The sequence below is a fragment of the Sturnus vulgaris genome, chromosome 5 (assembly GCF_052056855.1).
Source record: "Sturnus vulgaris isolate bStuVul1 chromosome 5, bStuVul1.hap1, whole genome shotgun sequence".
NCBI classification, from domain to species: Eukaryota; Metazoa; Chordata; class Aves; order Passeriformes; family Sturnidae; genus Sturnus; species Sturnus vulgaris.
The window spans coordinates 45,837,132-45,862,329 of record NC_142247.1 but is presented as its reverse complement, the minus strand read 5'-3'; the positions used below and the strand labels follow the sequence as shown (position 1 = coordinate 45,862,329).

The 25,198-nt window shown below is 38.8% G+C and overlaps 1 protein-coding gene across 3 annotated transcripts in view; it reads right to left on the bottom strand.

Moving 5' to 3' along the window:
• GRIP1 (glutamate receptor interacting protein 1) overlaps positions 1 to 25,198 on the bottom strand; it is a 348,068-nt gene that overhangs the window by 277,486 nt on the left and 45,384 nt on the right. The window contains exon 2 of one of the 3 annotated variants that reach the window (XM_088165632.1): positions 15,146 to 15,287. The exons of the other annotated variants lie outside the window; for them this stretch is intronic. The gene's annotated coding sequence lies outside the window, so the exon portion shown is untranslated. The remainder of the gene's footprint in view (positions 1 to 15,145; positions 15,288 to 25,198) is intronic. 3 annotated transcript variants of the gene reach the window in all.

Below are 25,198 nucleotides of genomic sequence, written 5' to 3'. Positions count from 1 at the left end.
ACCCAGCTCTGTTAATGACTTGACCCTAAGTCCACTTAGGAAGCAGAAAAACCAGGCTGCAGCTAAATAACACCACCAAGAGCATCACAAGAAGGAGGTCACTGGCTGTAGCTCAGTGTTGGGAGAGATGGTGTCCACTTTCAGAAGGGACCAACAAGGCATCAAGTTGAAATCATCCTAAGGTCTCTAACTCTTTCATTTCCCTCTTTTTTTTCGCATGAGATGCACATAATATTGACCCAACTTTCCAGATTTTGAGGCATGAATGACAAAAACTTGCATCCACTAAGCCTTCTTGATCCTTCACAAGGAATCTAGTGCTATGAAGCACCAAAATGCTCTCAACTCAACTCAACTCAACTCAACTCACTACAAGAGGTAGTCAGGGCTATGCTTAGTTAAGGGGCAAATTCCAATGAGGTGACAGAAACACAGTGACACTGAGTAATCTTTTATGACCCCCATTGAAAAGCTATCAGGTTTATAAAGCCTTTTCAATATGCACATGTAAGTAGTGGAAACGCAGAACAGCCTGTTTGAGGGTTGTCATTCCTTTCATGTGTCACTCACGTCTGAATGGAGCAATGAAGTCAGTGCTCTTACAGGTGCCAGAGGTATGGGAAGAAGTGGAGCAAAGGGAAGATGGCAGCACCTACACAGAATGCTCTCCTTCCTTCAGCTGCATGGGTTTCTCAACTGTTGATAAAACTCATGCTGAAAATTCCTACCCAGTTGAAGAATCTCCTCGAGAAATTATCTTCTAACAAACTTCTACTCGACTTTTTGATCTGCTGTCCTGCAGCAGAAGAAAGCTCTAGAATCTAAAGTCGCCTGACTTTAGTTTTAGTGTTTCTCAGTAACACTAAGCTCTTAGGCATTTAGCAACAGAGCTTCATTAAAAGATGAAAAATCATTGGAAACAGCACTGACCACTGTTAGTAAAGAAACATGAAAGCTTTACTCGACATGTATCTTACACAAGTTAACATAATTCTGCTTTAAAACGCATGGGCCTTGTGATTTCTATCACTGTTCACAAGAAAATTCAAATTCCATACATAGGGACAAAACCCTAAATGAACACATTCATTCTACCCAAACCTCTCATTCTACAGTTACAGTGCAGTGCCATCTGCTGTACATTTGTTTATGTACAATTCTTCAAACCACCAATATGACAAAGAAAACCTCATGATGGTTATTTAAAACCTTTGAGCATCAGCAGTCCTACAACATGCAATTTTGTCACCAGCATTTTAAACCAAAATAAAACTGAGGACTGCATATTCCATTCTGCAAGTATACAAAAGGCTACACGGATGCTAACAAAAAGGTGGCTGCTGAATAAAGAAATCATATGAGACCATAGGGAACCACTGCTTTTACTTCTCTCAGAAAAAAGCACCAAATTTTATGGTCACAGCTCGGGTTTACATGAATCTTCTTCAATTAAATATTAATATGCATTTTAACTGCATTCCCTCATTAACAACCAATGATGCCACAGACTGCAAAGAAAGCTGCCAATTTTCAGAGTTCACTTTGCTCTATCTTATAGTGTCTGTCATGAACATCTGATTTTTTTTTTTTAAATATATATTTTAGGGTAATACAGGAAGAAAAAAAAGCATGTCCCGGGAGATAGCCAATGAAATGTTCACAGCAAATCTCTGGGTTAATGTATCAGCATAATTACTCCATCAGAGTCTGCACTGAAATAAATAAATTGAGATGCACTTATCTGTAGATATTCTTACTCCACCTTTATCAACTGAATCACTTTCAAGGTCTCCCTTCCTTACCCATTATGAATTTTCATTCCTCAGAGACCCTAAACAGACCTGCTTTTCAAGTGGCTAGAAGTTCACTTTGATCTAAAGACAGATACATTTGCTTTGCCTTTGCCACTAAATGGTAACATGAGCTGCCAATACAGAAAAAAACCCAACCTGGAAGTAGCACTTACTCCTCCAAGCACACAATAACAGTGTATGAGGTCTCACAGCACTTCAACCTCTCTCCTCATGACTTACTACTGTGCAAGAGCCAGGAGTCTCTGGAAGTGCCTCACCACAGCCCAGGGAGTTCCCTGCATTCACAAGGAGGGATGCATGCACAGCACCCGGAGGTGTTCAGCACCCTCCAGGCACGAGGTGCTGATACTGCACTGCTGCACCACTGAGACAGTTTGGAAACGCTGGTCCTTATTTCTCTTCTTCCAATATATTCTTACTCATCAACTGAGTACCACAGCAGTTCGTTTGTATTTTAAACTCGACATATAAACCCATTCTCAGGAGCATCTGTTATCCTGAAAACTAATTCCTACTACAAACCTAATTTCTTTCATTAAAAAATGAAGAATTCAATCTACTGCTTTACACTTTTTCAGTTTCTTTATTACATGAAATGAAACATGCTGCAAGTACGGACAGTTCATGGAGGTTATCCCAGGTGATGTGTCTTGAATACTACTCATAATTTCATCATGAGAAAACTTAACAGATCAGATGACTGTCAAGTTTTCATTTTCACAGTCATAAAAGTGCTGTAGAACACTGTACTAAGAAACAGGAAAATAAATTTCAAATGGTTAGGTTTGACAACACTGCATTTGGTAGTAACACTGCAGCTGAATTCTCTTGACTACCTCAATAACAGCAAGTGCATCTAGTCTCAGTTTTAGAAGGAGGAGGAAGCTGGAGTTCTCCAGTATCTACAGCAATAGCAAAAGGCATGAAAAAATAAAGCCCCAGATTTTGAGGTGATGAAGGATGCTACTGTCCTATTAAATGTATCCAATTTACTCACTGTGATATTTCATCAATTACAAAATGAGCATGCAGAGAACTAACTATAGAAGGTACAAATATTTCTCTGGATTCACACCAGCCCTGTCAACCGTGAAATGTGTGCTGCTGAATTACTGATGCTGTTTGCAAATTAATGTTCTCTACTGAGAGAATTTTAGAGCAGCAAAACATTCTGAGTAGGTAATTTGCATGCTAAACAAGGAAAACAGACAAACCTAAGTTATTTTGATTAAAAAATATCAGTTAGGAATTGAAAGTCTAGCTGTACATTGTCTTTACAAGAAGCAAAGGTTTCCATGCCTCTTTCCAGCCAGCATCCATAGAATTTACATGGACAAATGCCAGCCACAACAGGAAACTAAATCCCAATTCTGAAGATAGCCACCAGAAACAACTAACACTCTACAGAATACAGTATACTTCCTTTGCTCTAAAATATAAGGTAAATTAAAAATATAAAGAGAAAAAATACTTTTACAGAGTTATGCCCTGATATCTCCTTTGGGCTTCAGAAGCATAAACTGGAAATTAAACTGATTTTTGTAAAATAAATGTCTAAATCAATACATTGCAGTCCATTTGAGAAGACAACTTTTCAAGTAATCTGTTGAGAAGTACTGCTCTTTTCATCCAGAAGACAAAGCTTCTGCTAATTAAAGCCCTGTTTTCATTAAAAATAATAATAATCATTATGTCCTGCTTCTATTGTTCTTATTTGTGTAATACAGGTACAGATATATAACTCACAGGTGACTTCTCCAAGCTCTGATTTCCCCCTTTACTTCTCTAAAGCCACTGGCTGCAGCAGAGCCTATGAGCACAAGACACAGATTCCCAAAAACTGTTGTACACAACACTTTGCTCAGCTCTAGCTACCCCTATTTTCAGCCAAAGTCAGCTTCTTAGAGTTCCAAAAGTGAAAGTAATAAAGACTAATTCTTTAACAGCACACCTCATGTAAGCTCCCCATTAGCTTTTCCGTGTTCCCACTGATTTTTGCAGGAAAACAAAACTAAGCATAGTTGGTCTGGCAAGACTATTTGAACACTAGCAGAGCTTGAGCACAAGCAAGTCATCCTGACTCCCAAGCTCTTGAAAAAGGCAGATTATTTCAATCAATAACTTGACATGTCAAAATCTCTCTAAAACTCTGAAAATTATCTAGCATGGTAGTTGTAAAACAGATTCTCTGTAAAACAGATTCACCTCAAAGCAACACATTTCTTCAGCAATCTGAACTTAAGGTTTGCACATAATAATTAACCATTGGTGTCCACAAGTAATTTTACTTCTTGGACTCTGGCAACAGAGGAATGTGCTGATGAATGCTGTTGACAAACTGTCTAGGAAGTTTGTTTCTCAGACCCTTTGTACATTAGGATAATTCCACACCTCAATCATTCATCCAATAAACAGACTAATAGCAAATGTAAAAACTCTCAAGCAGTTTTCGATGGTACCTTACGTGGTAACAGTTTCCACTCAGGTGTGACTATGAAACACCCATGAAAGCTCTTCAGCTTTCACAGTGTAACAGCAGCTGAATTATTATTTTTTTAGGTTCTCATGTGAAGCTTCATTGATTCTTTTGGGAAAAAAAAAGGATATTCACAGCATCTGCTTTTTATTCTGTACTTTTAATTTTCCCATTCTTTCCAATATGATCTGTTTCTCCTTAGTAAAATTAAAGGAGTCAACACAGTGTAGGCAACTAATTCTTTTCAGATCATTAGCAACTGCAGCAGGAAAAACACGCAGTAAAGTTTATCTAAAAAAACCCCAAAAATATTGTCTGTATTGTGCAGAAAAAAATTCTGGAGGACAAGAGAGCACTTTCCATCAAACTGTCTCTACATTGCCGGAGATGTGGCTTTGATTCTCTACCCTTAATAGCACTGAGCTTGAGGATCTTTAAAAACGGTCAAAGCAGAAGATATGTGATTCTTCACTATACACAATATTATTTGCTGAAACCTGTCGGCTTGAAAGAGGACAGCTAAGGAAAAATTTAAAAATGGACAAATTCCCTTGATCAACCTAAAGAAATCAGATGAAACAGAGGGCTGGCTGGTTTTGAGTTCAGAATTTTTCATTTGGTTTGGGGAACTTTGTTGGGATTTTTGTTTGTTTGCTTTTTCTTCAGTTTGTTTGGGTTTTTCTTCTAAAGAGAAAATTTGTCAACTCCCCAGTTTAATTTCAGTCCACCAAGTTGATTATTCTTTTAACAATGTACTTAAATGACAAATGATTGGATGGGTCCTTTTTCTAGGGTCAAAATTAGCATGAACTTTGGGGGAATTATTTAGTCACGCTCACAAAATGCAATTATAACAAGAGTAACTTTTCAGAGTAGCACAGTGAAACAAAGCTGGCATGAATTTGACAGTCATGGTCTGTCTTTTAGGCTTAGCCTTCAGAAACAAATCCTCCTGAGACATTGACGCTGTGTCTCCTTACACTGCAGTTGACCCTGGGGACCAAGACTGCTCATTCACCCTTTAAGGCAAGAATAAAAACCTGCGAAGGACAGTTGTGATGCAGCCCCAAGGACTGACAGAGGTCTGGGACTGAACTACAGGCCACCTATAAGGGCTTCACACAAAACTGATTTATTCTGACTTTCACTAAGACAGAATAAAATTCAGTCTTCAGAAAACCTGTTCAGTATTGTCAAAAACTGTTTTGTCTCAAAAGCTAACTTTTTTTTCTTTTCCATAAAACTTACTAAATCAGAGTCTATGAAAAAATAGATTCCTCTAAATCAGGTATATCAGTAATTCAATGGCAATAATACCCCACATGCTATATAGAATCTGGCTTCATTAACATGTATTTCTATTTAACAGGGTTGCCCAGGCTTAAATTTTATTGATGAGTGAAAGAAAAAACAGTAATTTGTACTTATAAGTAAGCAAAGTGAAACTTTACCATTTGAAATAGACAGTGCAAACTGTTTTTACTTTCACAAGTGATATTTAAACATACTTTGTTTACTCTAGTTCACTTCCAAAAGGCTACTGTTTTAAATGTGTATGTTTTAAGACAGCACATAATCCACTGAGAAGTAACACAGTATTTTTTTTTCCTTAGGAAAACTTCTTTTCACATAGAAATTGAAGAATTTTAAGTCTAATGAAACACCAGGTTCACTTCACCACTAGAGGAAACAGTCACTCTAAACAGAGTACCCAAGAGCAAAAGCAAAGCCGCAATATTATACACATTAAGTACAGGAATATTCCTGACTGATAGCTTAGAGTTATAAAAATTTGCCTAGCTGTCTGCTAATACTACGTATAGGAATGATATGAAGTCTTTGTAACTATTTTTTCATTTCGTCAGACTGGAATGAGAAGTTCACAGCCCTCTGTGCGGATACACAATTGCCCGTGGGAAGGCTTCCTAAGAACATGGGGCTTTCCCAAGGACAGGCCTGGGGGCAGAGGTTTTCCCAGGAACAAACAAAGGCAACTGCTACTGTTTACAGAGTGTGTATTTTGAGAACTCTGTTGTCTATAATGAAAAGATCTGCGCAAGAGGTGCTGCCCACGCTGACCAATGGGCTGTATTCTGCTCTTGGAGTAGCGTTTGAGTGTATTTAAGGAGTGTGTGTTACAATAAAGTCTCTCTCTTTCCTATCTTGAGAGGGGACCATGTTGCTGTGTGTCCTTATGGCCGTTCCAAGGGTTAATCCTTAACTAACAGCAACACCTCTGGGGTAACATCAGTGTCATGGATTTGTACCTGCCTATCTCTAACTGTTTCTGATAGATACTTTGTACAGACAGACCAGAGCTGATCCAAAACCAAATATTCTTTTAATAGAGGAACCCCCAAGACATTTCTTTTAGTTTTCATTTGGGCAACAGCCGAAAATCTTCCTGTCTTGTAAATTACATCATTTTGCCAAAGATATCTGTTTTTTTAATGATTAAGCATTTCATTATTATTTTGATCAGCCTCAAAGACTACCACTGTAACCTGTAAAAGCATCAAAAACATGAGTTTACATTTAGAAGACTTACAGAATTTTTTTTTTGCTCACTCTCCAAAACACTAAGAACTACAGCTGGAAGTGATTTTCTTTCCTTTCTAGAGCTTATAAAAATATCTCCAAGAAAAACATATACATAATGCATATACATAATCCTATCATACCTGGTGTGTTTTGGTTTTACTAATGGTTTTACATAATCAGACAATCAGGAGGCTGACAGTTTCTATTTCAAGTCCTGTCAGACTCCAGTGTGAAAAAAAGGCATTTGAATTATTGATAACCCAGTAGTGTCTTCTGAGAAGCTAAATCCTAGTTCCCCAAAGATCATTCTTGTTTTTCCCAGTACAGTTACTAGAAAACATCATTGCTCTGAAATGCAATGAATGAATGAATGAATGAATGGCAGCCTACCCTCTACTACTGAGTGCAACAGAAACTGAAATGCACAGAATAAACTACGTATGTTCAATACAGAATGGTGCAAGCTGTGTTGTATGAGCATGTTTTCATCCTTAAGGAACACTGTAACAGGAATTGTGAAAAGAGGAGAGAGCTTAAGGAAGTAGAGAGAAGAGCAAGACAGCAGTGCTGCACAGGACAACCTGCAAGTCCATGCAGAGGACAGCCTTGTCCTTCACTCACCCCAGCATGGAAACCAAGAGCTGGTTGTTCTTTAAGCAAAATTAAAATCCCTGTTTCATGATTTCTGCTCTCTGCACAGTCAGCTGTTATCTCCTATTCTCTACAACTGGAATGTTTTTACTCTGATTGATAGAGCAGCACTCTCTTTTTGAGCCAAAACTGAATGGATGTTGCTGTCTTAGATATTATCCACACTTCTAGCTTATCTGTAAGACTAAATTCCACGTCACTTATTAAAACTAGTACAATTTCAATTAAAACGGTTAAACATTACTGCTGCACCAATGCAGTTCAGCTTGCAGTTATACTGTATCATCCAGAACTGCCTACCCTTCCACATTACATTTTGAATTTGCCAAGAGCATCCCAAACCATGTAACCGGCCATTGGAAGTCAATCTGCATAAGGTGACAAGGTGTCTAAAGCTGTGAAGTCTTTAATCACCCAGAAGCTTATCGTATTATTTGATCTCCTAACCTAGGAGACCAGGGGAAAATATTTTTCTTATAATTAAATAAAAATTTCCTTTACATATAATGGGAAAAAGGTGAAAGAGAGAGATTATCAAACCACCAAAGTCACCCTGATTACAGACAACCATTTCAATTTTCTCAGACTGATTGAGAGTCACACAGAGCCAAACAGTCAACAGACTGAAAGTCCAACTTGATAACGTCTGGACATGTGACTGTTCCTATTCCCCACAGGTTATGGAGAAAGGGTTGGCCCATTATTTTTCGTGCATGTGTAGTTTACTCTCTGCTTTTCCATCAGTGCTAAAGACAACACAAGCATCTGCCTGACTTCCATTCTGAACCAAGGCCCATCGTCCATACACATTCTGATTCCTTGTCACATTGTGAAAGTATCACAATTAGATGTTTGCTAACACTCTGCTTTTCCTGGGGATATTTGTCAGCAGATGCAAGTAGAGCAAACACTAAAATGGGAGAATACCTTCCAAAGTAAACAGCATGCCAGAGTTTTCTGGGGATTTTTTTTTCTAAAATGACAAATTGTGACAATTTCAATGTAAGCATTAATATGAATGCACAGCAGATGCATTAGTCTGTTCAGTAGTTAACTCTGATTACTGATGGGTTGATTTGGCAAAAATGTTAAAACCAACTGCAAAACACCTTCACATCGTGGTTTACCAGAATAAAGACAGATCATAATTATTTTCAAAAAACATTGCTTCACCCTCGAGAACAAAGTTTCCAGAAAGCAGTGATGCTGTGGTAAGGCTGCTTCTTCAAGCAAGAATTTCATTAGACCAGACTCTCTGAAGACTCTTTAAAAGCCCAGTAAAAGAAACATGACCCCTGCCATTTAATGGTAGAGGAGTTTAATAGAGCACTGGACTAGATCCACACACTGTGGAGGTATAACACTTTTAAGAGCCTTGCCCCAATAGGAGCAGATCTGCAGCACTCCAGTCTATGCCTAGGCTTCCAAAACAGCATACAAGATGAGCCTGGAGACCCAGCATGTCAGTCACAGGATGCAACAAGTGCCAGGTGAGCTGGGTACTCTGCCCACACTCAGGACAGCAAGACATATGAAATTGCTCCCATCCCTGGGGTTAGGGTCCCTCTGCAGCCTTCAGCCCAACATCCACATGCACATGGGCTACCGGACTTCATATCCTTCCTGGTTTCAGGTGCCCCAGTCTCTTTTGCAGGCTTGGACTAATTTTTTTTAGTGTGTTTGGATTTCTTAAAATAAATCTAAAATATTTAAATACATTTTATTACACTTGATTACATTTAAATACATTTATTATACTTTGTAAGACACAGATCAGCCCCTGTTTCAGCAGTCCAGCACTCCAGAAGAGGGCTTGTGACCACCAAGGGAGGGAAGGAAGGAAGGTGGGAAGACGGGACTGGAAGCAAAGCAAAAGAGGCAAGACATTAGTCTTTCAGATTCAGTTTGAAAAACACCGAATTTATGGAGCCACAAAAAGAAAACACAGAGTAATTAGTATCTTAGTGACAGGAGCACTCTGCTGAAAGAGGGGATACCTGAGACAGTTCCTGATACTATTTACACATTTCACCTAACTGCCACTTAAAATTAAATAAATGAAGCCCAAGCCTCTGGAAGTAGACACTTTTCTCATCGAGATGAATTCTCTAAAACACTGGATTAGATGAGCTATGCTCTTCCACATATATGTTTTCTCCTGTTCTATGAGTAAGTTTTTTCCTGCACAACTTCACTAACAAGAGATAAGAATGACCCCTGTTACAACTGAGCCTTACTGTAAAATCTCTTTTGTGAGTCCCTCATACTGATAAAGGCTGACTCAAAGTCCATTCTTTCAAAACATGCATTCCAATTACTACACTGTATAAATACCTTGCATAATCTGATCTATACAAAAATAAGGCCCTAAGTTTTCAGTGAAAAGAGGTATAGCTGTCATGTTTCATGCTGAGACTGTCAGACACTGAGAAAATTAACCTACCTACCTCAAAGCCCTCAGAAGACTAGCACAGGGCCAGCTATCAAACAGCCCAGCTTGGTCACACAGGTACTGGAAAGATTTTGATTAAACCATCTGTAATCAAAGGAGGTGACAAATCAGATTAATTTCTGCAACATTTTCACTGAATTTCATATAGAAAAACAAGATAAATATTAAGCAGCCCACTGACACTTGCATCCCTACCCACTTCAGCATTTAACTTCCTACCACAGAATTACCAGATTTTCAAACTTGAAATAAAATGTAAAGTATGTCTTAGAAATTATTATCATTAAAGAGTTGGAGAAAATATCAACTAGAGTAAATAATTCCTTACCACTAGAGTTTCAGAAACCTGTAATTTTTGCTGATGTTTTTGAAAGACACTCAATCATGATCACCTGTTTGCTGTCATGCATAAAATACCAACTGCAAGCTAAAAGTTAAGCATGAGCCAGATGTCTGACATACATCAATTTTACAGTTTGTTTCACAAATCATTTGCCTAAATTTATGTGCTTAAGAAAAAAAATTATGCATTTATTACAAAAGAAACATCTGTCCTGACTTTTATTATTATTCTGACACTAGAACTGCTAGTTGCATTTTTAAAGTAAGTAGGTATTACTGCTCTTTGATACATAAAAAGACCCAGCTTGCCTTAAGAACTCTCAGTGTTGGAATCTACATGATTGCAGAAAAGTAACCCCAACAGGCACATACCACTTCATCCCTTCATACCACCTCTCCTCAACACCCAGAGAGGGCATATTTCATTGGCTGTGTGTTTTATGATTAATAAAAGCCAACCAACCACCAAAAAACATTAGCAACTATTAATAACCCTCACAAATACTAAAACTGTGCATTACTCGGTACATAATATCATTGCTTTTTTATTTTTTAAGTCATAATTCCCTGAAAATCTCCTCCCTTCCCAAAAAACCAGCCAAGTATCAACAACACTTCCATAGTAATCAGGGGACAAGATCAAATTTACTTAGCTTGGTATAAAACTTCAAATGCACATATAATTGCTCTTGAATCAAGACCTGAGTTTTCCTTGTTTGGTCTCTCTGGACAATGCTTTTCTCTTTTGCGGTGACTCCGCAAAAGTGTCAAAACTAAAGTGTCAAAATCTAAATTTATTAATTTTAAATATCCAGAAATGTATTTAAGGGGACAGTTTATTCTTTTGGCTCAATATAATTCTCCCTAAATTCACATAGATTGTATTGAATTTTAATGAAGAAAGACTCCTATGAAGCACATTCATAATTCTATCATATTCTTTTAACAGAAATATTTCTCTTAATCTGATTGCTACAAAGCCAAGTTATCCCAACATCTCTATAGGTTGTCAGTGACAAAACCTTTGATTCTGTATGTGTGTCACCTATGAAACAAGAATAATGGTGCAATGCTGAAAGTCTCATCATGTTTTATGGTTTTACTGCCTTATCTATTATGAGGATGCCCTGACATTGAATTGATTTCACTAGAAACAGATAGAAACAGATAGAAACAGAATATGGTTGTTACTTTCTTCATGCCTAAATTCTATCCAGTCACCACTATCATATTCAGTAATGCACTTCAATAAAGGAATTATTAAATTAGCTGTAAAGTAACATTATTTTCAAACAAGTATCAACACACATTATCTTTCCATTAATCAATCATAATATGCCTTCTGCTAAAGACATTTTAAAACATATATAACTTCACAGCTGAGTCTTAAAAACCTGTTAATCTCTGCAGTCCTGTAGTACAACATAGCCAGTTTTAGAGCTAGCTGCTGACATATTATTGGTTTTGACAAAGTCATGAAAGCTTGTATTAAGGTTCTATTAAAACTTAGAGTTTATGACAGATTTGTCAGATTTAATTTATTTCTAGTTCAGCTGTATCAAATTATCCCAATTTGAGACTTTATGATTTCTACCAAGGGAAAACATATTATCTGGTAACAAATGTTTTAAACTACTGTGATTCAGTTTAGAGAAAAAGTCATCCAATGGAATTTACTATCAGAGGCAAATATACATACATACTTTATTTATTTGAATGCCTTTCTCCACTTAAAAAATACATTTCCATATTCTCTACATACATTTTATACATTATGAAGTCAAGCACATTAATTTCCTTCTGTATTTTCAAGTGCATTATACAGATTTCCTTAGGTCCGAGATCTCGTTTCCCATCAATTCTGCTTTACTTGCACTGCCACTAATGAGCATTACAAAATACAGAACACACTTCATAAAAAATTGCTAAGAAGAAAACAACACAGCAAAACAAAAATGGTGTAACCCAGCACTAGATGGGGTTCACAAGACATTCTTACATCCTTTGTATGAAGGATGTCCACCTTCTTCTCAGCACAGATCTGAGATCAAATGCCTCATCTCTCCAGACACTTTCTCAATTATTTTAGGAAAATATGTGAGGGAGAATAACATAGGTAACAAAACCTCTATATTCTAGCCTTTTTTTTTTTAGACCACTACTGTTCACCTGCACCACAGACAGACAAAGCCTTTCTGCACCTTCCTGAAAGATCCGTGCAGGCCTTTGTGTCAGCAGCCCTTGGGGTGTCACCTCACTAGTTAAGGGAGCATCAAGATGAAGGGGCAGCTCCTGGGCTGAGATGGCTGAGATGTTCAAATGCCCCCAGAGGAAGGGCAGGAAAAGTCCTTTCTTCCAACCAGTCCACCTGGGAGTCCCTTTTCCCCCTCATCATCATGGAAGACTAAGAAGAAGGGGTGGCAAGGCAACGTGAGCACAGCTGTGGTTTCAAAAACCACAGAGAGTCTCTGGGCATCAGAGCACCAGGACCCACCACAGGACCCAGTGGCATATGCAGGAAAAGTCCCTCTCCTTAGGTAGCACCAGCAGGGCCAGGAAGCAGTGGGGCTTTCCAGGGTCAGGAGGTCTGCTCTAAGAAAGGAAGTCCCAGAGCCTCCCTCTTCTAAAGTAAAATCCTTTCAGCAAAGCACAGAAAGCAGCAGGAGGAAAATCTGACCTGCAGCTGACCCAGAGACACAGGGCACCAGTCGGAGATGAGGTGCAGGATGGTGAAAATGAGGACAGCCACAGGCCAGACCTGGAGAGGTAGTTTTGCAGAAGTATCAGTTCTGGTTTTTTCCACCTTATTTGTTCTTACACAGCACAACACACATAAAGTCTGCTAAAATGTTTAACTCAGGATTTTATGTCTACACCAGTGTACTGGGTTTGCATTGCCAGGTTTTGCTACTGGCAGGGGACTACAGGGCTGGTGACTTCTGTCAGAAGCTGCCAGAAGCTTCCCCCATGTCTGACAGACCCAGTGCCAGATGGCTTCAGGACAGACACACCGCTGGCCAAGGCCAAGCATGCCAATCAGAGATGGTAGTAATGACCTGGAATAACGTATTTAAGAAGGAAGAAAGGTTATTGCACACATGTAATTGCACCCTGAGAAAAGAAGAGTGAAAGTATGTGAGAAGAACAGGCCTGCAGACAACAAGGTCAGAGAAGAAGGAGGGAGCAAGAACTGCTCCAGGTACTGGATCTGATTCCTCAGCAGCCTGTGGTGCAGCCCATGGTGATGCTGCTGTGTCCCTGCAGCCCATGGAGGAGCATGAGGATGCAGAGATCCATCTGCAGCACATGGAGGAGACCCACGCCAGAGCAGGTGGATTCCTGAGAGGTGACTGAACCCGTGGGAGGCCCGCACTGGAGCACGCTCCTCCCAGGGACTTGCAGACTGATGGAGAGAGGAGCCCACAATGGAGAAGTGTTCTGGTAGGACCTTTGACTCTGTGGGGCATTCACATTGGGGGAGGCTTTTCTGAAGAACTGCACTCTGTGGGGGACCAAGTTCAGAGCAGTTCATGGAGAACCGTAGCCTGTGGAAATGACTCACATTTGAGAATTTCATTTGAAGAGGGAAAAAAACCCAAATGAAAAACCAAATGAAAAGCAAACATAAAAAACGCAACAAAAACCAACCAACCAACCAACCAAAACCCCCAAACCAACAAAACACACAGAGAGGAGGAAATGGTGAGCTTAGAGGCAAATGCCTGGAAGATGACTAGATGTCTGTTAGCTGTAACAAAGTTCTAGGTACCCACCAAAGTATGGATAACGGTTTGCCATGCAGACTCAGATGCTGTAGCTCCTTTTCCTACATTTCTAGTTTTTCCAAACATTTACAGTTTCAGTTGCAGATCAAACTGCTATCTTGGCAGAACTGAAGGAAAATTTCGGGTGTTTTTATTTATTTAAAGAAAGCTGCTGAGCTGCAGTTCAGCAATGCAACTAATAGGGAAGAAGCTGGCTTTCCCCAAGAGCAGCCAATGCACAGCTACAGGGATCAGTGTGTGGTGAAGCATCTGCAGCTTTGCCAGCCACAGCAAGAGAAATGTTGAGTCTGTGTGAGCAGCAGTAAAGCACAACAGAAGAGCAGGGAATATCTGTTGTCCCAGGATGTCATAAAAACAAGCAGTGACTTTGTGAAATAGATGCTTATTTTCATCCATTTTAAATTTACAGGAAAGCACTTTATTTTAATTCAAAACAATCTTGAACACAGCTCAAGTTCTGCCTAATGAAAAATTAGATTGTCTAAAAGAAAATTAAGTTTTGCTTAAAACGAAACAAAAATACCAAACAAAACATTATGTCTCCACTAAACACCAAATGGTGTAATTGTGTTCTCATGCTTGACCAGAGACACAGCCTTGAAGAACTGAATAAACTCAGACTTCACCATGTTGCAGTAGCTAATTAAGTTTTAGCCACCTTTCCATTTCTGTTCAGCTTAATTGCTCAAAGGGAACATCCAGAGGAAAGCCATTCTATGAAAATCCTGAATATTTTATTGTTGCCTATACTTTTTGTTACCTTTGATTCTACAACAATATCCCTAACTCCTAGATCTAACATCAAATCAGTAAAATGCTAATAGTATTACTTTATTTTTTTCCAAAGAGAACATCAGACAGGATATTAAAACACATTTCATCCCTGAATATGTAATTATCATATATTTAATATATGACATGCAGAAATAATACTAATTAAAAAAGCATCAAAGCAGAATTTAATGGTAATTTACGCCATGCTGCAGAATGCTCTCACACTCTCCCATCCCTCTTCTCTGCGTACATGGTACCTGATGAGAAAACAAGCACTGCTCATTCCCAGCACATTTTGAACCACCATTACCTTATTTGAATGCAATACTGAGAAGCTCCACTTCTTGAAATTATGTCACTTCATAAAAGCTTTCTAAAAGTGGTTCTGCTACCAGGACATCAAACCAAACACTGAGATCCATGAGATCCATCTCATCTCCAACCCAAATGACCTGAAAGACAACAAGGGGTGGGCTTTTGGCTTGACACTAACTGTCCTTAAACAGCTTTAAATTTCCAAAATTCCTTTACCAAATTACGTTAGTTTTACAAAAACAATCAGAATTTTATTTTTCAGGTACTGGAGTCTACAAAAGAGAGGTTTTAAATAAAATTTCTTATGCTTCTATGTATTTAAACTCATATGATCAACAATTCCAAAATCATGCATGGCTTAGTCTGAGACCATAGCTGGTGGAAACAATAAAAACAGGAACTATTCAAAACACTTGGCTTAATTGTTTCAGACAGCTCTAGCAATTCTGCAAGTGTTACCTCAGCACACCAAACACTCTCTAGGAGAGGTGCAGGAGCCCCCACATGCTTTGCAGGGACCAGTGCGTGTGCTTTATAGGAAGCCAAAGTGCACATGGCCCCAGCAAGAGGTTACAAAATTCCATCCTTGGTTGAGGGGGCAGCCAAACACACAGTCTCAAAGCCTAATAAAATGATAAACCAGAGTTTTCTGCAGCCCAAAAGGAAAATTAAGTTTGCAGCAGGTCAAACATCTCTAAAATGTCTTAACCACAAATACATTAATTAGATAACAACTGAAATAATGTGCACAAACAAGTATGTCATCCAAAGTGATTGGTAAGAAATACCGAACAAATGAAATCACAGAGCCACCAAACCCACATCATACTTCAATATATTGCCTCTGATGAGATTATGAGGAGAGTTATTTCTCATGAAAGAGAACAGAAATGCTCAAGGGGGCAGATATGGACAGACAGTAAACAAGAGATGGGCAGTAATTTTAAGTCCTTCCTTTAGCTGACTTGAAGTTTTGCAGTGGAGGGCTTGTCCACTCAAACAAGCAAAGTGGATGCGAGGACCATACACTGCTGCCCACCAGGCTCTGAGTCCCATCCTGGCCATGGATTGTCTGTGGGTGCAGCCCACCCTGTGCACGGTGCACAGTACCCCCACGGGCTCCAGCTCCGGGCAGCCCCAGAGACAGAATACAAAGAGTACACAGCCTTCACAAGTGTCAGGAGGCCACTGTTCCAGATCAGTGCTGCAGACCTGTTCCATGGCAAAGTAGCTTCCTCCCGTGTTGTTACGGCATGGACAGGAACAGCTTCACTGCTGCAGAGCCAATCGCTTTAAAAGACAGGAATAGTTTCTAAATGACACAAGACATTGTCCTCAGGCAAACTAGGAGCAATTTTCCCATGTTCTCATTTAGGCATCGTCCTTTCAATAAGCAGCCTGGCTTTTTCCAATGTTTAAAAAGTCATGGCCTAAATATCTGCATGCAGCTGCTACAGCATCAACTGTTCCAGCTCTGCCTCTCAAGTGCTGCTGCCCTGAGTAAGTATTGATAGCCTTCATCCACATGACAACGATGCATACCCAGAAAACCTAGTGCAACTAGCTAACATCACTATTACACTTCAACTTCACACCACACTCTATGTGCACCAGCATTCTTATCGGCCAAAAAACGCCAACCTTGATACCCCAATACTGCTAGGTTATTTACGCAACCAGAACATAGGGGCACATCTGGTGTAAAATATTTTTTCCTTGTATTTGTCCTCTGTAGTCCATAAACACATTTACCTCCACTTCAACCACAGTTTCTATTAGGCTGTTAACATAAGTTTCCAGAAGCTGACTTCATGTCCCAAGAGATGAAAACTGCTTTACCCTCAAGGAAGAACGCAATAACAAGTGAGGCTAATTTGGCCAACAGGCATATAAAGCCAAAATAAAGTGTCATATACTAACGGCATCTATCCAAAAAGCAAGGCTTCATATGGCAGCTTGTCCACACTATCAGAGCAAATGCAGACTGTAAATATCTCAGGGCACAGACAGTCCAGAATATATTAATGCTACAGCTACAAAAAACAACCTAGTATGAACAGAGCAACCTATGATATATACCACCACAAGTGCACTGTTACCTTGGGACAAGTCCATTCACATGGGCATCCATTATACCATCTCCATATACCATCTATTATACCATAGCCAATGTACCACAAGGCTACAGGAAGCACCTACCAAGAGAAGTCATAACCTAAGAAAAGAGTGAATCAGCAGCATGAGCTTGGAAATTAAATCATGGCATATCAATCTGCATGCTGCAACTCTTACTCTGCATGGCAGTGGGACTGGAACTAGATGATCTTTAAGGTCCCTCCCAATCCTTAACATTCTATGATTCGGTGATATGCAGATACTAACCACAGAAACTGGAGGTTTTTGTTGCTTTGGGGAAGGTTGGGAGGTGTAGCTCTATGTCACAGAATATAAAAATACACCTGTATGGAAAATAAGCAATTTATATTTGACCCTTAGTAGAAAGCATAATTCTTGTGATTACTGAACTGAGAAAATCAGAAGGCTGAGGATATTGTGGAGGATAAATATACATGAAATCAAATTTTTTCTGTTTTTACAAAACAACTTCCACTGGGGAAGCACATTTGTTGTGGCTGACTACTTTTAGTTGATGAAAGGAAGATTATGTCATTTTCTATCAGACAGAGAACAGAAATGTTATAGGATGACTTTCTCTCATCCTGAAGCTTCAGTTACACAGATCTTAAAGGTTTCCACTCCAGCCTGTTTCTGAAGCTTTCAAAATTCTGCTATCATATATGATGTCTGCATCCAGCATTAGGATTTACATCTGATGATAAAGTGTAGACAAAACTCTCAAATACACTCTAGCTACAGAAATATATTTAAAAGTTACCTATTTTTTGTACCCTCATATACAAGGTCATTCCCACCGGTAGTGTCATGTAACTGTCTATTCTAGACGAGCAATGAAACTATTAAAAAGGATGAAATCATACCTACTTAGGAAGCAAAACTCTCATGTCAAGAACAATTTTTCAGTATACCCATGAGTTAGGATCTCAAAGTACTATGAAGCACTGTGGCATAAACGGAATTACTCAATTTAAGAACTTCATGTAAAACACTTATTTTCAAATTATCCATATGGTTTCCAAAGGAATTCAACTTACCACATTATCTGCCCACACACCCTCTAAGCCTGTTTGCAGATTCTAGTTAAATTCTACAAAGGACAAAAACCCTTGAAAATAATTATGCTCCTATAAATTTAACAACCATCAGCTGCTGGGAAGTGTCAGTACCTGCAACCTCCACAGAGCAATGCAGGACTCGCAGTACAACCCACTAAGTGCTGGCAGCACCTGACTGCCAGACTGTCACCGGCTGCTGCACCTGCCAGCTCTCACAAAAGGGACAGGTTTTAGGATGCAGCTGGGAGAAGTTTTTTCCCTATTCTGGACAGGAGTTTGGCAATGGAAGAAAGGGGCCAGAACAGTTAATGTGCTGACAATTGATGAAGCAGGCTTCATTAATTTTTATGCTCAACGACCCAACTGCTATACCTCATGATTGTTATTTGCTTTTCAGAATCACAGAATGGGTCAGATTGGAAGGGACCAGAGTGGATCATCTGGTCCAACCTCCCTGCTCAAGCAGAGTCATCCCAAAACACATTGCACAGGATTGTGTCCAGCCAGTTCTTGAATATCTCCAGCAAGAGAAACCTCTCTGCACAGTCACCAGCACAGTAAGTAAGTTCTTCATATTCAGGTAGAACGTCCTTTGAATCAGCTTCTGCTCACTGCCTCTTGACTTACTGATGGGTATCACTGAGAAGAGCCTGGATCCATCCTCTTGACACTCTGCTTTCAGATACTTTTAAGCATTGATTAGGTCCCCTCTCAGTCATGTCAGAACAAGAACAGGCCCAGCTCCCTCAGCCCTTCTTGTTGGAGAGATGCTCTCATTTGTCAGCTTTTTCATTCAGGAGCCCATTAGCCATGACAAAACAGCATCACTGAAACAAGAGGTCAGTAAGTCCTATGGCATAGATTCTGACATGCTTAAAATCTCATCCCGTGCTGAATAATGGAGTGGTGAGAATGACACAAGTTTTTTTTCCTTCAGTGTTTCCAGCAGCTGGCAGAATAGAGCACTCTGGAAATCTGCCAGAAGCAAAGCCAGGATTTATTTGATGGTGTTAAGATGTACATATATGAAAGAAGTGAAGAAGAGAGACATGAAACTTGGGCGGTGAAGAAACCATACGTAATACAGAACAGCCACGTTAAATTTGCAGGTCAAAATTTCTAGGTGCACAAAGAAATTAGATCTAGAATGCTCACAAACAACATATATAAAAATTGAGTAAAAGCTGTAAAGACACACAATAACTATGTATTTTTTTCTTTAAAAAACAATTTTTGCACTGTTTACTTCAGTAGTTCAGAAACAGCTTCTGCATGTCTATCAGTAAACACAGTCTATCAAGTAAAAACAAATGTTTGAAACTTTTTTAAATGATACAAAAGTGTCCAAGATCATCACACTGCTTCTGATGAAGGGTCTGTGATACCTCGACTATTTGTCCTACAGTCGTGAGACAGTAAAAGGTACAGGCCTCAGGACAGCACCAAGGAAAGAAAGTTATCCCATTTAATCTGAACCACAAAAACCATTTCCAACCAAGGTTGTTGTACTGCAGCCTATTTATCATCATCTTATGCGGATATGTCAAGAGACTTTCCCATCATTTTAGAAGATTTAATAACTTTGAAACTGTAAGAGAACAAAGGCATTCCAGCACCTGGAGAACAGTACCCAGCTCTGCATGGACCAGCAAAATCCGCTCCTCAAAGATACAAACTGAGGATAAAAGGAATCAGACAAAAACGCTGCCAGACTTAGTAGCAGAAACAGGGATTTATCAGAAGCCGAGAACTGAAGAAAAAACTTTTAAACTTAAAAATTCAAAATAAAATAAAATAAAAGTAAAATAAAAGTAAAATAAAAGTAAAATAAAGTAAAAGTAAAATAAAGTAAAAGTGAAATAAAATAAGCAAGCACCTTCTGAGAGACCAGACTGATGGTACTGCTAAGTTTTGCAGGAAATCAAATGTTTCAAGGAAATCATGGCAATATAGATTCAACTATACAAGTCAGCTTTCTCAATCTATTATTTCTTTGCTGTGCATGCTGTGAGGTCTGAAAGCAGATATATTTATTTATTTATTTAAGTGAAATGGCATGGGTTTACCTAACTTACATGTTCCACAGGAAAAAAGAAGAAACTAAGTACTAAACCCTGCTGAGTCAGATCTATTAGAAATGTGGTGAAGGCTATCAGGTTTTCCACTGGAAGGACTGGTACAGGAGCAGTGGAGAAGGGCAGCAGCATTTCCTTCCCACTGAGTTCAGAGCAGCAGGATCTGGAATGTACTCTCCTCTAGTGGTGATACATGAGATTTTGGTAACAGTCCCCACAAAATCACCACTTCAATCTAATTGCAAAATCAGAAAAAAAGAGCTCCATGAGCTCTTGAAACTGAACTGCTAGAAAAAGCACCTCTAGAAAAAGCTGCTTTTCTTTCTTTTTCAAGCCAAGGTTTGTGATCAAATGGACATTAGATCAGTAGCACATCTGTCAAAGAAAGAAGAAAAATTGTACACACAGTGCTACTGCAACTGGAATGAAATACGGTAGCATTCTTCTAATAAGTGTTCTTCATTAAAAAAAAACAAAAAAGCACAGGATATCAGATCTGTAACAGTACAGAAGTTTAACCAAATTATAAACCTGCAAAATACTCGATTCATTTTCATTCTTTTCGTTTTTCTTTACAGGAGTTTTCCATAAAAAATAAGCATGTTTGGCCTCATTTTCTGAAGTGGCAAATTTTACCAAAGAAAGCTTCAAGGATACCAGTAGGTGGCACTTGGAAAAGAAAGCAAAAACCAAAGCTGCAACATTAATTTATGCACAAAATAAAACTATATTTTTAAATTTTTCATTTGACACACAAATCTTTTATTTTTAAAACAAACGTTTAAATAGCCTTTAAAGAAAAATAAGTTTCTATTTTAGGATTTACTACAAAATGAGGTATTACAACTACTAATTCTAACTAAATGCGACTTGATATTGCTAGTTTATATAAACAGATACCCCAAAACAAATATTCCATCATCTAAAAGATGGAAACTATACAACAAGAAGGAGTGAAACATACAAGATAATTATACTGGTTAGTAATTATCCTGGATCACCTATAAATGACAGAGGGGAAAGTGCGCGATAGTGGCAAGAAGAGGAGGCTGGGATAAGTGTGAAGAAGCTGCTCTTGAAGGTGCCCAGCATGAGAGGGACAGGTTTTATAAACACAGGGCACCAAGAGACACTACTGGCAACTTCTCTTTGAGGAAGAAAGCTCTTGAATTCTGCCTTTTAAGCATCATACACATCACTGTTCATCTTTCAAAACTTTCCATAATGTAAATTACAATATTTTTAAGAGACTGAGTGATTATCCAGTCTATAAATTTTTTTCAGCAAAAACCATAATAATCTTGGGGGAAAAAAGCTGGGTTTTCTTCAAGAAAAACTGGAGATGAAACACCTATAAAGTAAACACATTACATTTTAGTTCCCAGTACTATGTAAAAAGCAGAAGCTACTTTGCAAGTAAATCAAATATGAACTCAAAAGAGAAAGTGTCTACTACAGTGAAACACGATGCTATATTTAATTTAGACTGGGTTTATTATTTCTAAGTGAACTATTAATCAACAGTAACATTTAGAAAGGTGTTTTTACTAGTGCATTCAAGACGAGAAGCAGTCTAAGTTTCCAGGTAACTATCTCTCTCTCAAGGAATTCTAAGTTATTTAACAATAATTCCGTAAATAGCAAATTAAATCCATCAGCTACAGTTTGATGAAGCAAGTATTGACTCAAAAGTTTTAAAGAAAGCCAATTATTTCTCACATTCAATTAGAGACAGCAACACCATATACCTAGATCATATGACAAATGTGCTGGAAAACCTAGTCATGTAATTAAGCAGAAGACTGATTATTTATAAAAAGCATTTGCTCATTTCCTAGATGCAATCTAAACTTCATGGTCCACAAAGCATGATAGCATATAATTGAATATGTAGGCAATAAAATTTCAGGTCCCACCTGAATTCCAACTGACACAGGGCCACCTCAATATTTAAAAAAAAATAACGTATGTAAACAGATAATTCAACTGCATAGACAATAATAAAAGATTTGTCATTCCAAGTAAAGCTTGGAATTCCTACTTCTTACATTTGCCTCTATCTTAAAAGTGCAATAATTTGTAGAGTTAGACTGTGACTAAGTATATGTTCAATCCAGTACATAAGGCAAAACCAAATTGCTGACAGACACTGCACACAGCAATTACACATTCCTGCCCTCCTTGGGCTCCATACCAACCATGCTGGCTGGCTGCAGCTGACCTGCTCCCATGCACCACGCTAAAGAGCCACGGTTTTAATTGCTGTGGCATTGCTGCACCCCTGCAGGACAATCTTCACCGTCTCTGCAGCTCCAGGGAGGGGATTTGCAGCATAGCCAAGACTGAGATGTAAGGCCATGGGACAGGGTTTATAAAAGCAATAGCCTTGAGGGAATCGCAGCAGGGTGGCTGCAGTGGATTTTTTTTCCTCTGGGGTTCAGGATGAAACAGGGGGTAAGTGCATAGGGGAGGGATAATGAGGAGGTAGATCAAGGGGGATTGATAATGGAAAAAAATGTTGCTAAGGGGGCTTCCCAAGATGTCAGAAGGAACTGAGCTGGCTCTCCTCAGGAAGCTTCCTCCTTTTGGGACACTTAAATCTCCCCTTAACTTCATAGCAAAAATTTTGTTTTCCTTATAAAGCGACAGGATTGCACATCTGCAATTGGTGCTTAGAGGCAGAGCTGTGTTAAAGCTGTGTGATGCCACAGGCAAACTGTTCTGCATTTCTCAGAGGACACCCTGCACTGCAAACCATAATTCAGAGAATTAATGGCCCTTTTAGTTTCTCTACTTGAAAAGAGAGGCACTGAGCTGCAACAAGCCTGCAATGCTGCAGCATACTGCCCTCCCAGTACAGCCCCAGAGCATGGTTGGGGAAAATGGAAGCCACAGCCTTTAGCTATGAAGACACCAAACAAGCCCCCATGCTCACTCCTAGGTTTCCACATTCTGAAATACATAGCAAATCCTTTCAATTCTTCAAAATTTAAATCTTTAACGATACTTATTTTCAAAATTAAATTTGTCTTTAAATTCCTGCAGCCATGCAGACAACATTTGTGCAGTTAAACTTAATCTGGTTTTCACATTCAAGCTTTAGAATGTCCAGTCCAGGTTATAATTTTAAACCTGAAAACTCTTTATGTTATTAATTACAAGAGCCTTTTACCATTTCTGCCAAATTCAGGTCTCCCTAAAACTTTCTGCATCCTATGAGCTCAAGATTGTAACACCTTAGAGATCGGCTTTTACCATAGTTAGAAACATCCCCTGACAACTGCCTGAAAAGAGTCTCTCTACTTGGCTCAGCAGCTTCCTGGCAAAGGCACCGTCTGAGGCAATGTTTCTGCAGCACACCTCAGCCAATACGGGCTCTGCCACAGCCATGTCCCACAGAACAGGGCTCTTCCTCCATGACAGAAAATCAGAGGGGAAGGGAAAGAATAAATAGATTTCCCTCTTCAGAAGGAAGGATTATTGTGCAGAGAAAAAAAAATTAAAATATTTAAATGCTTTTATTTTTCTAGTAAAGATAAACTAACAATTAACTAAAACACTGCCCTACTGCATGCAGAATGCAGTAGGGTGTCCATTTACTTTTTTAAGTAAATGCAGAGTCGTGAAAGACAGTTTTGGGCTGGAAACAAGGCTGCTCCTGGTCCTGCAGTGTTGCCATGACTGCACGAGGAGAAAAGCTGCAGGGGACCAAGGAGGAAATTTCCTCTGAGGGTTTAAGAGCATGATGGAGACTCGAATCCCTCCTTCTGTTCCATATGGTGTCCACTGTATCAGACGTTACTGACGATGGAGGCAGCTTGGGAAGAAATGTAAGGATGCTGCGATGATCCAAGCTGCACCCAAAGTGACACGTTCCTACAGTCGAAACAGATGTAACAGGGAGGGAACTACTACAACATTAATGTCTTGGAGATTACAGAGTCAAAAATATCACACAGTTGTTACAGGCTACTTTTTACTGTAAATGAAAGTAGTACAAAAGTTTTCAAGACTTAATGCCACATAAAAGTACTGACCTCACCTTATGAATTGTTCTATCTGAAAGCACAGTAAGTGCCATAAAGCAGGATTTAGTACTCATGATAAAAAGTTTGGGTTTCATATAGATATACATAAGGCAAGGAAAAATATCTCAAGGGAAATCTGCACCAAATCATAAACCACAAGAAGGACATGGAGATTAAAATTCTGGAGGCATTGTGTATTAAACGAGCAGTCTAAAAAAAAATCAATTGAAGCAAATTCAGTACGTCTACAATTATTCTAGCACAATAACTGTCATTTTGAAGGATGAAGGTTGGTTATTTCAAACGTTTCTATATAGCACTTCCCTGCCTACTTGAAATGTGGTATTTTTAAACTGCAGTACCAGCCAGCCAAATAAATGTATCAAACACCTTCAAGCAATGCACTTAAATGAGAGAATATTCATAAAGGATTTAGAAAGACATCTCAATTCACTGACCTAAATATTACAGAGAAAATCACCAGAATGTCTTCTACACAACCGCATTGGAAAATTTCAATTACTTCTTATCTTATAATTAAACTAGTGGCTTATTACTCTTTATTTCTATGGTACCTTTCACTCAGGGAGCTTAACATACTTTACAAACATTATCAGCTTTTACAGTTAGCTGGCTTTTGTGATGAGACACTATTGCAGACTTCCAGTTTGAAGTTTTATGTTAATTACATACAAGCAAAAGAGGGATCTTGAGTCATATCAGGTAACAAAGTTCATCCAAGTAAACTAGC